The sequence below is a fragment of the Pristiophorus japonicus genome, chromosome 10 (genome assembly GCF_044704955.1).
Source record: "Pristiophorus japonicus isolate sPriJap1 chromosome 10, sPriJap1.hap1, whole genome shotgun sequence".
Taxonomy (NCBI): Eukaryota; Metazoa; Chordata; class Chondrichthyes; family Pristiophoridae; genus Pristiophorus; species Pristiophorus japonicus.
Window position 1 is genome coordinate 6,698,936 of NC_091986.1, and position 17,123 is coordinate 6,716,058.

Consider the following 17,123-nt stretch of genomic DNA (forward strand, 5'->3'; position numbering starts at 1 on the left):
GGAAAGTGGGATTAGGCTGGATAGCTCTTTGTTGGCCAACGCGGACACAATGGGCCAAAATGGCCTCCTTCTGTGCCATAAATTTCTCGGATTCTATGACCACGCTTCCTATCTGCAGGTGTCAAAAGAGCGGGTTAAGATCAGTTATATAGTGGGATCGGACGGAGTAGTATTATTTAAATGGTGATGACTTCGGAAGTGTCGATGTATGGAGGGACCTAGGTGACCTGGGTGTCCTTGTACACCAGTCATTGAAAGCAAACATGCAGGTGCAGCAAGCAGTTAGGAAGGCAAATGGTATGTTGGCCTTTATTGCAAGAGGATTTGAGTACAGGAGCAAGGATGTCTTACTCCAGTTATACAGGGCCTTGGTGAGACAGCACCTGGAGTATCGTGTGCAGTTTTGGTTTCCTTGCCTAAGGAATGATATCCTTGCCATAGAGGGAGTGCAGCGAAGGTTCACCAGACTGATTCCTGGAATGGCAGGACTGTCGTATGAGGAGAGATTGGGGCGACTAGGCCTGTATTCACTAGAGTTTAGAAGAATGAGAGGGGATCTTACTGAAACATATACAATTCTGATTGGGTTGGATAGACTGGATGCGGGGAGGATATTTCCCTGGGCTGGGAAGTCTAGAATAAGGGGTCACAGTCTCAGGATACGGGGTAAGAAATTTAGGACCGAGATGAGGAGAAATTTTTTCACTCAGAGGGTGGTGAACCTGTGGAATTCTCAACCACAGAAGGCTGTGGAGGCCAAGCCATTGAATATATTTAAGAGGGAGTTAGGTAGATTTCTAGACATCAAAGACATCAAGGGGTATGGGGAAAAAGCAGGACTATGGTGTTGAGATAGAGGATCAGCCATGAGCATATTGAATGGCGGTGCAGGCTCGAAGGGCCGAATGGCCTACTACTGCTCCTATTTTCTATGTTTCTATGTTTCTATAGCCTCATTTTATTTGTTGGGGGTACAAATTGAGGCAAAATATGTGTTTGATTGACTGTGGCCAGTTCAGAGATGCTTTTGGAGATGAATAAGAGGCATTCTGACAGTTTGCCCAGCCTAACAAGTCACCCATATTTATAAAGTGGGATAATTAGATTAAACCAGCCATGGGAAAGGAAAGATATCAACACGTACTTCTACGTGAAATACAAAATAATTAAAATCTCAACTTATTGAACATTGTGAGGTTTTAATATGGCTTTCAAAGCAGTAACTATGTTGTATCACAACTCAAAGAGCTTTGTTTATAGTAATAGCTAGTGCTGTCAAAACTCGCCTCTCATATGTCAGAAGGTTATTTTCCGAAGCTTTGATGATATGCAGCCTTCTTTCTATGTTATTTTATTATACTTTTTTTTTTCTGCTGGTTTAGATAGCACAGGAAATAACCCACATTTTTAAAAAGAAATACTGGGAATTTGAAGCCAGCTGCCTAGATTAATTTAGCAACAGCTCAGTAGAAGATTTTCTTTTCAAATTTGTCAGCTTTAAAAACGTGATTGCAAGTTGCAGAATGTGGTAATGGAAAGTTGAATGACTCATGGTGCAGCCACACGTTAGACCCTTTCTGTTCTCTTCTCTCAATAGCAACCCGATACTGAGTTTTGGCAATTTCCAAGTCAGTGTAGCAATAATCAAAACAAAAATTCGCTGCAACTTGAGCACTTCTGTTAAATTAACGACCGATCGATAAATATTGCTCTGGTTACTACAGTGTCACTGTAAATTCATTCATGGAAGGTTCCTCTGTTTAGTATTTCCAGAATGATCATAAAGAGGTACCCCATATGTACTTAAATGTTCCCGTTTGTTACTTGTAACGTATTTGCTTCATGGGTTCTTTGCTTAAGAATTCATAGCAACACATTGCTACTAAGAATTAGTTGGTTTGTTAGCAAAGGTTTAACAATCAGACGATACATTACTGGTTCATCCATCAGGCTCTGAACACAAGAAAATAAATAGGAGCAGGAGTCGGCCATTTGGCCCCTCGAGCCTGGTCCGCCATTCAATAAGATCATGGTTGATCTGAGCATGGACTCAGCTCCACTTCCATGCCCACTCCTCATAACCCTTTACTCCCTTATCGCTCAAAAATCTGTCTATCTCCGCCTTAAATATATTCAATGACCCAGCCTCCACAGCTCTCGGGGGTAGAGAATTCCACAGATTTACAACCCTCTGAGATAAGAAATTCTTCCTCATCTCAGTATTAAATGGGCGGCCCCTTATTCTGAGACTATGCCCCCTAGTTTTAGTTTCCCCGACAAGTGGAAATATTCTCTCTGCATCCACCTTTTCGAGCCTTCTCATTATCTCATATGTTTCGATAAGATCACCTCTCATTCTTTTGAACTCCAATGGGTATAGTCCCAACCTATGCAACCTATCTTCATAAGTCAACCCACTCATCTCCAGAATCAACCTAGTGAACCTTCTCTGAACAGCCTTCAATGCAAGTATATCCTTCCTTATATATGGAGACCAAAACTGCACCTAGTACTCCATGTACGGCCTCACCAATACCCTGTACATTTGTAGCAAGTCTTCTCTGCTTTTATACTCCATCCCCCTTGCAATAAAGGCCAACATTACCCGCGCCATGACAGGAGCTGACAACTGCTGGATGGACCACCGCCTAATCCGATCCATTATCAACATTGACATTGCCCCAAAGCAGAGGGGACAGCAGAAGCAGTTCCACAAAAAAGTTTATGTCGGGGCACTTAGAGAGCCAGCTAAGAGAGATCTATACAGCCATTGCCTCACAGCCAACCTGGCGTGCCTTGATGACCCCAAGATGCTGAATCCCCACCGTGCTTGGTCTGCCCTCCAGGCCTCTATAACCAGTGCCTGTGAAGAGACACTTGGTCACTCAACCAGAAAACACCAGGACTGGTTTGATGAAAATGATCAGGAGATCGAAGAACTAATAGATCGCAAGCGCAAAGCATTTCTGAGCCTCAACCAACAGTCCAACTCAGGAGCTGCAGAACAACATTGCAGGCGGCTCAAGGCTGAGGTCCAACAAAAAACTCGGGACCTAACGAACAGGTGGTGGATGGAGAAAGCACAGGAGATACAACAACAGGCCAACAGCCACGATGTGTGAGGCTTCTTCGCTGCAGTCAAGGCCACCTACGGTCCAAACTCTCAAGGCCCCATCCCACTCCTGGCCAAGAACGGGGAAACACTCATCAAGGACACCGAGGTTGTCAGGGCCCGCTGGAAGGAGAAGTTTGAAGATCTCCTCAATCGAGACTCTGCCGTTGACTCGAGTGTTCTCGATTCCATCCCGCAGCATGCGACCCGACATCAACTCAGTGAAACCCCAACATTGCACGAGGTAGGCAAAGCCATAAAACAGCTTAAGAATAACAAGGCTACAGGTGCGGATGGAATCCCTGCTGAGGCGCTAAAATATGGCGCAGAGGCACTGTTGGCGCGGATACATGACCTCATCTCTCTCATCTGGAGGGAGGAGAGCATGCCGGGAGATCTCAGAGATGCAGTGAGTATGACTATTTTTAAAAAGGGGACAAGTCCGACTGCGGCAACTACAGGGGAATCTCCCTGCTATCAGCCACTGGGAAAGTTGTCGCTAGAGTCCTCCTCGATCGTCTTCTCCCTGTGGCCGAGGAGCTCCTCCCAGAATCACAATATGGATTTTGTCTCTTACGGAGCACAACGGACATGATCTTTGCAGCGCGACAGCTGCAGGAAAAATGCAGGGAGCAGCACCAGCCCTTATACAAGGCCTTTTTCGATCTTACAAAGGCCATTGACACTGTCAACCGTGAGGGTCTATGGAGCGTCCTCCTCTGTTTCGGATGCCCCCAAAAGTTTGTCAACATCCTTCGCCTGCTTCACGATGACATGCAGGCCGTGATCCTTACCAACGGATCCATTACAGACCCAATCCACGTCTGGACTGGGGTGAAACAGGGCTGCGTTATCGCCCCAACCCTCTTCTCAATCTTCCTCGTCGCCATGCTCCACCTCACAGTCAACAAGCTCCCCGCTGGAGTGGAACTAAACTACAGAACCAGTGGGAAGCTGTTTAACCTTCGCCGCCTCCAGGCCAGGTCCAAGATCACCCCAACCTCTGTCGTTGAGCTACAGTACGCGGACGATGCCTGCGTCTGCGCACATTCAGAGGCTGAACTCCAGGATATAGTCAATGTATTCACTGAGGCAAATAAAAGCATGGGCCTTACGCTTAACATCCGTAAGACAAAGGTCCTCCACCAGCCTGTCCCCATTGCACAGCACTGCCCTCCAATCATCAAGATCCACAGTGCGGCCCTGGACAAAGTGAACCATTTCCCATATCTCGGGAGCCTCTTATCAACAAAAGCAGACATTGATGTGGAGATTGAGCATCGCCTCCAGTGTGCCAGCGCAGCCTTCGGCCGTCTGAGGAAAAGAGTGTTTGAAGACCAGGCCCTCAAATCTACAACCAAGCTCATGGTCTACAGGACTGTAATAATACCCGTCCTCCTGTATGGATCTGAGGCATGGACGATGTATAGAAGGCACCTCAAGTCACTGGAGATATATCACCAACGATGTCTCCGCAAGATCCTGCAAATCCCCTGGGAGGACAGGCGCACCAACATCAGCGTTCTCATCCAGGCCAACATCCCCAGTATTGAAGCACTGACCACACTCGATCAGTTTCGTTGGGCAGGCCATACAGTTCGTATGTCAGATACGAGACTCCCTAAGCAAATGCTTTATGCAGAGCTCCTTCGTGCTAAACGAGCTAAAGGAGGACAGAGGAAACGTTATAAGGACACCCTCAAAGTCTCGCTGGTAAAGTGCGACATCACCACTGACACCTGAGAGACCCTGGCCTCAGACCGCCCGAGGTGGAGAAAGTCCATCCGGGAGGGCGTTGAGCTCTTTGAGTCTCAATGCAAAGAACATGAAGAGGTCAAGCGCAGGCAGTGGAAGGAGCGCGCGGCAGACCAGCCCCATCGACCCCTTCCCTCGACGAATGTCTGTCCCACCTGTAACAGGGTCTGTGGCTCTCGTATCGGACTGTTCAGCCCTCAAAGAACTCAATTTGAGAGTGGAAGCAAGTTCTCCTCAATTCCGAGGGACTGCCTATGATGGTGATATGATGATGATCCTTCCTTAAATACGGAGACCACAACTGTACGCCGTACTCTAGGTGTGGCCTCATCAATACCCTGTACATTTGTAGCAGGACTTCTCTGTTTTTATACTCTGTCCCCCTTGCAATAAAGGCCAACATTCCATTGGCCTTCCTGATTGTTTTCTATATCTGTACACTAAATTTTTGTGTTTCCTGTACAAGGACCCCCAGATCCCTCTGTACTGCAGCATTTTGCAATTTTTCTCCATTTGAATTATAATTTGCTTTTCTATTTCTTCTGCCAAAGTGGATAACCTCACATATTCCTACATTATACTCCATCTGCCAAATTTTTGCCCACTCATTTAACCTGTCGATATCCCTTTGCAGATTTTTTGTGTCCTCCTCACAATTTGCTTTCTCACCCATCTTTGTATCATCAGCAAACTTGGCTACACTACACTCGGTCCCTTCATCCAAGTCATTAATATAGTCCCAGCACCCCACTATTTACTGTTTGCCAATCGGAAAATGTCCCATTTATCCCAACTCTCTGTTTTCTGTTGTTAGCCAATCCTCAATCCATGCTAATATATTACCCCCAACCCTGTGAACTTTTATCTTATGCAGTAATCTTTTATGTGGCACCTTATCAAATGCCTTCTGGAAATCCAAATATTCCACATTCACTGGTTCCCCTTATCCACCCTGGCCTTTATATCCTCAAAGAACTCCAGCAAATTTGTCAAACATGATTTCCCTTTCATAAAACCATGCTGACTCTGCTTGATTGAATTATGCTTTTCCAAATGTCCTTCTACTGGTTCCTTAATAATGGACTCCAACATTTTCCCAACGACAGATGTTAGGCTAACTGGTCTATAGTTTCCTGTTTTTTGTCTGTCTCTTTTTTTAAATAGGGGCAAATAGGAATTTGCAATTTTCCGATTTGCTGGGACCTCCACAGAATCCAGGGAATTTTGGTAGATTACAACCAATGCATCCACTATCTCTGCGACCACTTATTTTACGGCCCTATGATTTAAGCCATCAGGTCCAGGGGACTTGTCCGTCTTTAGTCCCATTATTTTACTGAGTACTACTTATTTAGTGATAGTGATTCTATTAAGTTCCTCTCTCCCCTTGAATATCCACTATTGGGATGTTTTTACTGTCTTCTACTGTGAAGACTGATACAAAATATTTGTTCAAAGTCTCTGCCATTTCCCTGTTCCCCACCTGCTGCATTGTGAACCCAACTGGTTGGGGTTTTATTGAGTCTTGTGACCATCATGTGACTGGTAAGCCACTCACAACTCAACAGCTCTACTAACCTGTGAGCATATTTACAGGTGCATTACATTTACATTACTTTTATTCTGTAATACATAGGTCCCCACACAAATATCTTTGAACATAACTGAACAGCTATGTTGAACACTGCTACTAAGCTTTTCTCAGTATTGGATGTTCGAACAGTATCACTAATTATCATGCCTATCTCCAGGTGAAGAAACAGTCATTGTCTGAGTTGGTTAAACAATATCCACTTTGCCAGCTGTGGCTCAGTGAGCAGCACACTCACCTCTGAGTCAGAAGGTTGTCGGTTGAAGTCCCACTCCAGAGACTTGAGCACAAAATAATCTAGGCCGACACTCCAGTGCAGTACTGAGGGAACACTGCACAGTCGGAGATGCCACCTTTCGGATGAGTCATTAAACCGAGGCCCTGTCTGCTCTCTCAGGTGGACGTAAAAGATTCCATGGCACTCTTTTGAAGAAGAGCAGGGGAGTTATCCCCGGTGTCCTGGCCAATATTTATCCCTCAATCAACATAACCAAAACAGATTATCTGGTCATTATCACATTCCTGTGTGTGGGAGCTTGCTGTGCGCAAATTGGCTGCCATGTTTCCCACATTACAACAGTGACTACAGTCCAAAAGTACTTCATTGGCTGTAAAGCGCTTTGATACGTCCGGTGGTCATGAAAGGCGCTATATAAATGCAAGTCTTTTTGATATGGATTCGGCACATATTTTTATAAACTGGAGAATTAATCTCCGACGATTAGCGCTGTCTACCAACATGATCATGGAGAGTGCTACAAAGTAAGTATTATTATGTGTGGTGGATCATTAGATTTTAAATGTCTCCGTTCTTTAAAGAGCGATCTTCAGTTGAATCATTCCTTTATTGAGCTGAGAAGATAACATTTAATTCCAGTGGCTATGCAATCCTGACTGACATCAAACAGGTGGATCCTCACAGAATATGCCGACTGCTTGCATTCATTTGCATGCAATTCCCCCTCTTACTAACTTCTTGGAACTGAGTTTGGGCTTATCAAAAATATTACAGTGGATGATCAGCTCAATGATTAGAGCTTCATGAATAGAGCAAAAGGCAAGAAGAAGGTTATTGGAGGTCATAGAAGTTGGCTTGGTTACTTTAGGAAGGAGGTTTTGTGTTTTGTTTTCCAGACATGTGGATCTTTTGTGTGTTATACATTATGACCTATGGTTTGATCTGGGCATATCTTTGGTGAGGAAAGATTTCTTCCAGTCGCAAAATAAAGTAAAAGCCCATGGGATCCCGAGCAAAGTGGCAAGTTGGCTCAGAGACTGGAAGAAAAGGGTAATGGTTGATTTTGTGACCGGAAGGGTTCCGCAAGGCTCAGTACGAGGTCCCTTGCTTTTTGTGGTATATATCAATGATTTATACTTCAATGGTTTTTAACAATAAAATATGTGTTTTGATAATTTTATTTTATAATGTTTTTGTGTATTTTAAAACTCTTACACCTGTAACAGTAGGCTATACGCCTGCTTTTATCAGGCGCAAGAGTTTTGAGGACATTTGCTGGGCAAGATATGGGTAAATCCCACAATCATGCCTGTGCAAATGTCCTCGCTCCCGATCTGCGGATCATATGTCAAGAGCCTGACCCACACCCCGAGTCCCCCGACCCACACCCCGACTCCCCCCGAACCTAGCCCCGACCCACACCCCGACCCCACCGACCCACACCCCGACCCCCACAACCCGCAACCCGAGTCCCCCGACCCACACCCCGACCCCCCCCGAACCTAGCCCCGACCCCCACAACCCGCACACGGACCCCCCCGAACCTAGCCCCGACCCCCCCGACCCACGCCCCGACTCCCCCCGAACCTAGCCCCGACCCACACCCCGACCCACATCCCGAGTCCCCCGACCCACACCCCGACCCCCCCGACCCACACCCCGACCCCCCCGACCCACACCCCGACCCCCACAACCCGCAACCCGAGTCCCCCGACCCACACCCCGACCCCCCCGACCCACACCCCGACCCCCCCGACCCACACCCCGACCCCCCCGACCCACACCCCGACCCCCACAACCCGCAACCCGAGTCCCCCGACCCACACCCCGACCCCCCCGACCCACACCCCGAGTCCCCCGACCCACACCCCGACCCCCCCGACCCCCCCGACCCACACCCCGACCCCCCCGACCCACACTCCGAGTCCCCCGACCCGCACCCCGACCCCCCCGACCCCCCCGACCCACACCTCGAGTCCCCCGACACGCACCCCGACCCTCCCGACCCACGCCCCGAGTCCCCCGACCCGCACCCCGACCCCCCCGACCCACACCCCGACCCCCCCCGAACCTAGCCCCGACCCCCACAACCCGCACCCCGAGTCTCCCGACCCACACCCCGACCCCCCCGACCCGCACCCCGACCCCCCCGACCCACACCCCGACCCCCCCGACCCGCACCCCGAGTCCCCCGACCCACACCCCGACCCCCCCGACCCGCACCCCGACCCCCCCGACCCACACCCCGACCCCCCCGACCCACACCCCGACCCCCCCGACCCACGCCCCGACCCCCCCGACCCACACCCCGACCCCCCCGACCCGCACCCCGACCCCCCCGACCCACACCCCGACCCCCCCGACCCACACCCCGACCCCCACAACCCGCAACCCGAGTCCCCCGACCCACACCCCGACCCCCCCGACCCACACCCTGAGTCCCCCGACCCACGCCCCGACCCCCCCGACCCACACCCCGACCCCCCCGACCCGCACCCCGACCCCCCCGACCCACACCCCGACCCCCCCGACCCACACCCCGACCCCCACAACCCGCAACCCGAGTCCCCCGACCCACACCCCGACCCCCCCGACCCACACCCCGACCCCCCCGACCCACACCCCGGCCCCCACAATCCGCACCCCGAGTCCCCCGACCCACACCCCGACCCGCCCGACCCACACCCCGACCCCCCCGACCCGCACCCCGACCCCCCCGACCCGCACCCCGGCCCCCACAATCCGCACCCCGAGTCCCCCGACCCACACCCCGACCCCCCCGACCCGCACCCCGGCCCCCACAATCCGCACCCCGAGTCCCCCGACCCACACCCCGACCCCCACAACCCGCACCCCGACCCCCCCGACCCACACCCCGACCCCCCCGACCCACACCCCGACCCCCCCGACCCACGCCCCGACCCCCCCGACCCACACCCCGACCCCCCCGACCCGCACCCCGACCCCCCCGACCCACACCCCGACCCCCCCGACCCACACCCCGACCCCCCCGACCCGCACCCCGACCCCCCCGACCCACACCCCGACCCCCCCGACCCGCACCCCGACCTCCCCGACCCACACCCCGACCCCCACAACCCGCACCCCGATCCCCCCCCCGACCCCCCCGACCCCCCCGACCCACACCCCGACCCACACCCCGACCCCCCCGACCCACACCCCGATCCCCCCCCCGACCCCCCCGACCCCCCCGACCCACACCCCGATCCACACCCCGACCCCCCCCGACCCCCCCGACCCACACCCCGATCCCCCCCCCGACCCCCCCGACCCCCCCGACCCACACCCCGATCCACACCCCGACCCCCCCCGACCCCCCCGACCCACACCCCGACCCACCCAACCCGCGCCCCGACCCACACCCTGATCCCCCCAGACCCCCCCCGACCCCCCCGACCCACACCCCGACCCACCCAATCCGCGCCACGACCCCCCCCGACCCACGCTCCGACTCCCCCGACCCCCTGACCCCCGCACCAACTCCCCGACTCCCCCCGCCCCATGCCCCGCTCCCCCCAGTCCCCCCAACCCACGCCCCAACCCAGCCTGACCCCCCCAACACACACCCTGGCCCCCCCAACCCACACCACGACCCCCCCGACCCGATGCCCAACCACGCGCCGACCCCCCCAAATCGCCGACCCGCGCCCCGACCCACACTCCGACCTCCCCGACCCATGCCCCAAACCCCCCGACCCCCCCAACCCACATTCCAACCCCCCAGACCCCCGCCGACACATGCCCCGATCTCTCCCGGCACCCCCGACCCGCACCCCGACCCTAGCCCCGATCTCCCTGACCCACGCCCCGAGCCAAACCCCGACCCCTCGGACACCCCCGTCCCCGCCCCAACCGTAGCCCCGATCTCCCCCCGACCTCCAACCCTACCCGAGCCCCCGACCCACGCCCCAATCTCCCCCTGACCCGACCGCAGAAAGATGAGTCTCAGAAGGTTCCCACTGCCGTATTATCTGCCCAGTGAGGCCAGGCAGAGAGTTACTGCACATCAGGCGAGGACAGTGAGAGGGCACTGCTCTTCAGGTGAAAGAAAAAAAGATTTGCATTTATATAGCGGCTTTCATGACCACTGGATGTCTCAATGCGCTTTACAGACAATCGATTACTTTTGGAGTATAGTCACTGTTGTAATGTAGGAAACCCAGGAGCCACTCTGTGCACAGCAAGCACCCACAAACAGCAACATGATAATGACCAGTTCATCTGGTTTTTTTGTTATGTTAATTGAGGGATCAATATTGGGGAGAACTCCCCTGCTCTTCTTCAAAATAGCACCATGGGATCTTTTACGTCCACTTGAGAGAGGAGACGGGGCCTCGGTTTAACGTCTCAGCCAAATGACAGCACTTTTTACAGTGCAGCACTCCCTCAGCATGCACAGGGAGTGTCAGCCTAGATTTATGTGCTCAAGTCCCTGGAGTGGGACTTGAACCCACAACCTGCTGACTCAGAGGCAAGTGTGCTACCCACTGAGCCACAGCTGACACTGCCCAGCAGGTGGGGAGAAAGGGTACTGCCCATCAGGTGGGATCGGGGAGAGAGTGTACTGCCCTTCGAGTGGGGCCAGGGAGAGAGGGTACTGCCCATCGGGTGGGGAGAAAGGGTACTGCCCATCGGGTGGGATCGGGGAGAGAGGGTACTGCCCATCGAGTGGGGAGAGAGGGTACTGCCCATCGAGTGGGGAGAGAGGGTACTGCCCATCGATTGGGGCCAGGGAGAGAGGGTACTGCCCTTCAAGTGGGGCCAGAGAGAGAGGGTACTGCCCTTCGAGTGGGGCCAGGGAGAGAGGGTACTGCCCATCGGGTGGGGAGAAAGGGTACTGCCCATCGGGTGGGACCGGGGAGAGAGGGTACTGCCCATCGAGTGGGGAGAGAGGGTACTGCCCATCGAGTGGGGAGAGAGGGTACTGCCCATCGGGTGGGACCGGGGAGAGAGGGTACTGCCTATCGAGTGGGGAGAGAGGGTACTGCCCATCGAGTGGGGAGAGAGGGTACTGCCCTTCGAGTGGGGCCAGGGAGAGAGGGTACTGCCCATCGAGTGGGGCCAGAGAGAGAGGGTACTGCCCATCGGGTGGGGAGAGAGGGTACTGCCCTTCGATTGGGGCCAGGGAGAGAGGGTGCTGCCCATCGGGTGGGGAGAGAGGGTACTGCCCATCGGGTGGGGAGAGAGGGTACTGCCCATCGGGTGGGTCCGGGGAGAGAGGGTACTGCCCATCGAGTGGGGCCGGCGAGAGCTGTGTACAATAATGCCACTCTGTGAGAGAGCGTTACAGATGACACATTGCCGCTGGTGTATTTATCAGGGGTATTCAAACTAGGGACCAACAGACGTTGCCTTACAATCAATGTTGTAAAGTTGTTTTTACACCGCACAGTTCTTAAAACATACAACATTTTAGTCATTGCAATTTGACAAGGACGTGAAGCCCAACACTGGAGTTCGAATTCCCCTGCAGTTGTTGCTGTCGGTAAGCCTCTATAATTCACACTGCTCCCAGAAACAGTGGATTATTATTTCTCTGCCTCGTGTAAGTATATTGATCAGGGAAACTCCTTCACAGCAGAGTCTGTCTTGGATTTAACGGGCAGACGAGTTGTTTGCTGAACACACCAAGGGGAAGTCTGTTCTATCTGTCACACTCTCTCACAGAGTGAGCGCTATTGTACACAGATCCGAAAACTCTCACAGAAATTAAGTCATTGCAATTTGGAAAAGATATGAGGCCAGGCCACGAGAGTTTGAGTTAACTTGGATGAGGCACCCAAAGGTTGCACATGGAACCATGCTCAGCAGAGAACAATTCCATTTGGAAGGGAGGGGAACAGAAAAGTTAAACGAACACTTCATGCAGCGATCCAGCAACACGGTGATATTAGCAAAATACTGCGGCTGCTGGAAATCGGAAATAAGAACAATAAATGCTGCAGCTACTCACCAGATCAGGCAGCATCTGTGCAAAGAGAAACAGAGTTAATGTTTAAGGTTGATGAACTTTAGTTCTGACAGACCTGAAACGTTAACTCTGCTTTCTCTCCACAGATGCTGCCTGACCTGCTGGGTGCTTCCAGCATTTTCTGTTTTTATAACAAGATTATGTTAATGGGCTTACAGACCAGTACCCTTCTTGGTACAAGTGCTGAGATACTTGGAAATGACTGATGGGATCGCAGTGATTACCGGCACTAATCATGCTCTACAGAGCGGTAGTATTGGGAGAGAGGAGCTGTCCTTCCCTGCCAGTCCACTGGCATTAAAATCTCCCTGTGCCCGCTGCCCCTGCCAGTTTCAGGACTGGAATCCCCTGTGCCCGCTGTCCCTGCTAGACCTCCGGGGTTGAATCACCTTTGTGCCCACTGTGTCCCTGACGGTCCATTGAGGTTTAAATCTCTCCTGTGCCCACTGTCCCTGCCACCTTGTGCACTCTGTCGTGTCTGGTTTTCCGGGGTTTGAATCACCCTGTTCCCGCTGTTGCTGCCGGCCGAACAGAGCTGGTGACGATCTTCGTGCAGCCTGTCTAAAACTATGCATGCACAATGACCATTTTGAAATTAAGGACATCTACAAAATAAGGATAGCTGATATTAGTCTATTACATGTTCAAAATTTACAGGTTTCACTGTATTGGGTGTTCTTTAAAATTAATGTATTTCAATTCAATGACATTCTCATTAACAAGACTTGTTTTAGCTCACAACTGCTGGCTGACAGAAGCAAGTGATGTCGGGCTGGATTTTGGGCTTTGCTGATTTCGGGGCGGTAATGGCGGTGGGGCGGTAAAGTTAGCGCCCGGGAACAGTTTGCGCCTCAGTCAGTAACATTGGGCAGCTGGGCCCTGAGTCAGGGGGCGCAGCGCTAAGGGAGGCGTTGTGCACCTCTCTTGGGCGCTAGGATGGGAAACTCCCGAGCTAAAGAGCCGGGCTGGGAGCGCTCCCAGAGATGCCTGGGGGCGGGGGGGGAACTAAACCCACAAAAACATTCCCCAAACATTGCCCACGCCACCACAACACAAATCACAAAAACATTAAAAGAACAAACAATCGCACTTACCTCAGGAGCCCATTACTCACCTCTCCGCTGTCGGGATGGTGGGACCGCCCTGATTTCCCGGGCGGTCAGTGCGGGGCGCGCTGCGGGGCGGACGGGAGTCAAAACTCGCGCCAGTGTCACAACCGGGGGCGTTACACACCGGGCGCAGCTCTTCCGGGCGGTGCTGCTCCGCGCCGCCACTAAACCCAACCCGAGGATCGCCGCGGGGCGCTGGAGGCTGACCGCCCGCCCAGAACACCCCACCCCCGCCATTGTCACCGCTAAACCCGACCCGAGGATCACCGCGGGGCGCTGGAGGCTGACCGCCCGCCCAGAACACCCCACCCCCGCCATTGCCGCCGCTCCGGGGCGAGAAACAGAGCGCAGGGGGATCTGAAAATCTGCCCCAATTTATCATTTATAAAGATGTATAAGTTCGCACTGTCATGCCTGCAGTACTTCCGAATTTCAGATGGTTTACTCGTTTTCGTTCAATGCCACTGGACACAGTAACGTTTGATTCAGAGAATTCAATGTATGTGTTTACATAATTACATACAAGTTAAAAAGCAATATTATCTAAACACAATCATTAATGACATTATTTAAATCACTACAGTATGCAGTGTATTTTTCACATACTGAACAGATAAATAATCAGTTAGATTATTAGATTAGTACTACACCACCGGGGTTAAAAGAAGTGAGTCAGCGATGTATGTGTAATTAAAAGTATATAGAAACATAGAAACATAGAAAATAGGTGCAGGAGTAGGCCATTCGGCCCTTTGAGCCTGCACCGCCATTCAATTTCATGGCTGAACATGCAACTTCAGTACCCCATTCCTGCTTTCTCGCCATACCCCTTGATCCTCCTAGTAGTAAGGACTACATCGAACTCCTTTTTGAATTTATTTAGTAAATTGGCCTCAACAACTTTCTGTGGTAGAGAATTCCACAGGTTCACCACTCACTGGGTGAAGAAGTTTCTCCTCATCTCAGTCCTAAATGGCTTACCCCTTATCCTTAGACTGTGACCCCAGGTTCTGGACTTCCCCAACATTGGGAACATTCTGCCTGCATCTAATCTGTCTAAACCCGTCAGAATTTTAAACGTTTCGACGAGATCCCCACTCATTCTTACTGAACTCCAGTGAATACAAGCCCAGTTGATCCAGTCTTTCTTGATATGTCAGTCCCGCCATCCCGGGAATCAGTCTGGTGAACCTTCGCTGCACTCCCTCAATAGCAAGAATGTCCTTCCTCAAGTTAGGAGACCAAAACTGTACATAATACTCCAGGTGTTGCCTCACCAAGGCCCTGTACAACTGTAGTAACACCTCCCTGCCCCTGTACTCAAATCCCCTCGCTATGAAGGCCAACATGCCATTTGCTTTCTTAACCGCCTGCTGTACCTGCATGCCAACCTTCAATGACTGATGTACCATGACACCCAGGTCTCGTTGCACCTCCCCTTTTCCTAATCTGTCACCATTCAGATAATAGTCTGTCTCTCTGTTTTTACCACCAAAGTGGATAACCTCACATTTATCCACATTATACTTCATCTGCCATGCATTTGCCCACTCACCTAACCTATCCAAGTCACTCTGCAGCCTCATAGCATCCTCCTTGCAGCTCACACTGCCACCCAACTTAGTGTCATCCGCAAATTTGGAGATGCTACATTTAATCCCCTCGTCTAAATCATTAATGTTCAATGTAAACAGCTGGGGCCCCAGCACTGAACCTTGCGGTACCCCACTAGTCACTGCCTGCCATTCTGAAAAGTCCCCATTTACTCCTACTCTTTGCTTCCTGTCTGACAACCAGTTCTCAATCCATGTCAGCACACTACCCCCAATCCCATGTGCTTTAACTTTGCACATTAATCTCTTGTGTGGGACCTTGTCGAAAGCCTTCTGAAAGTCCAAATATACCACATCAGCTGGTTCTTCCTTGTCCACTCTACTGGAAACATCCTCAAAAAATTCCAGAAGATTTGTCAAGCATGAGTTCCCTTTCACAAATCCATGCTGACTTGGACCTATCATGTCACCTCTTTCCAAATGCGCTGCTATGACATCCTTAATAATTGATTCTATCATTTTACCCATTACCGATGTCAGGCTGACTGGTCTATAATTCCTTGTTTTCTCTCTCACTCCTTTTTTAAAAAGTGGAGTTACATTGGCTACCCTCCACTCCATAGGAACTGATCCAGAATCTATGGAATGTTTGAAAATGACTGTCAATGCATCCTCTATTTCCAAGGCCACCTCCTTAAGTACTCTGGGATGCAGACCATCAGGCCCTGGGGATTTATCGGCCTTCAATCCCATCAATTTCCCCAACACAATTTCCCGACTAATAAGGATTTCCCTCAGTTCCTCCTTTTTACTAGACCCTCTGACCCCTTTTATATCCAGCAGGTTGTTTGTGTCCTCCTCAGTGAATACCGAACCAAAGTACTTGTTCAATTGGTCTGCCATTTCTTTGTTCCCCATTATGACTTCCCCTGATTCTGACTGCAGGGGACCTACATTTGTCTTTACTAACCTTTCTTTCTTTACATATCTATAGAAGCTTTTGCAGTCCATTTTAATGTTCCCTGCAAGCTTCCTCTCGTACTCTATTTTCCCTGCCCTAATCAAACCCTTTGTCCTCCTCTGCTGAGTTCTAAATTTCTCCCAGTCCCTGGGTTTGCTGCTATTTCTGGCCAATTTGTATGCCACTTCCTTGGCTTTAATACTATCCCTGATTTCCCTTGATAGCCACGGTTGAGCCACCTTCCCTTTTTTATTTTTACGCCAGACAGGGATGTACAATTGTTGTAGTTCATCCATGCGGTCTCTAAATGTCTGCCATTGCCCATCCACTGTCAACCCTTTAAGTATCATTCGCCAATCTATCCTAACCAATTCACGCCTCATACCTTCAAAGTTACCCTTCTTTAAGTTCTGGGCCATGGTCTCTGAATTAACTGTTTCCTTCTCCATCCGAATGTAGAATTCCATCATATTATGGTCACTCTTCCCCAAGGGGCCTCGCACAACGAGATTGCTAATTAATCCTCTCTCATTACACAACACCCAGTCTGAGATGGCCTCCCCCCTAGTTGGTTCCTCGACATATTGGTCTAGAAATCCATCCCTTATGCACTCCAGGAAATCCTCCTCCTCCGTATTGCTTCCAGTTTGATTAGCACAATCTATATGCATATTAAAGTCACCCATGATAACTGCTGCACCTTTATTGCATGCACCCCTAATTTCCTGTTTGATGCCCTTCCCAACATCACTACTACTGTTTGGAGGTCTGTACACAACTCCCACTAGCGTTTTCTGCCCTTTGGTATTCTG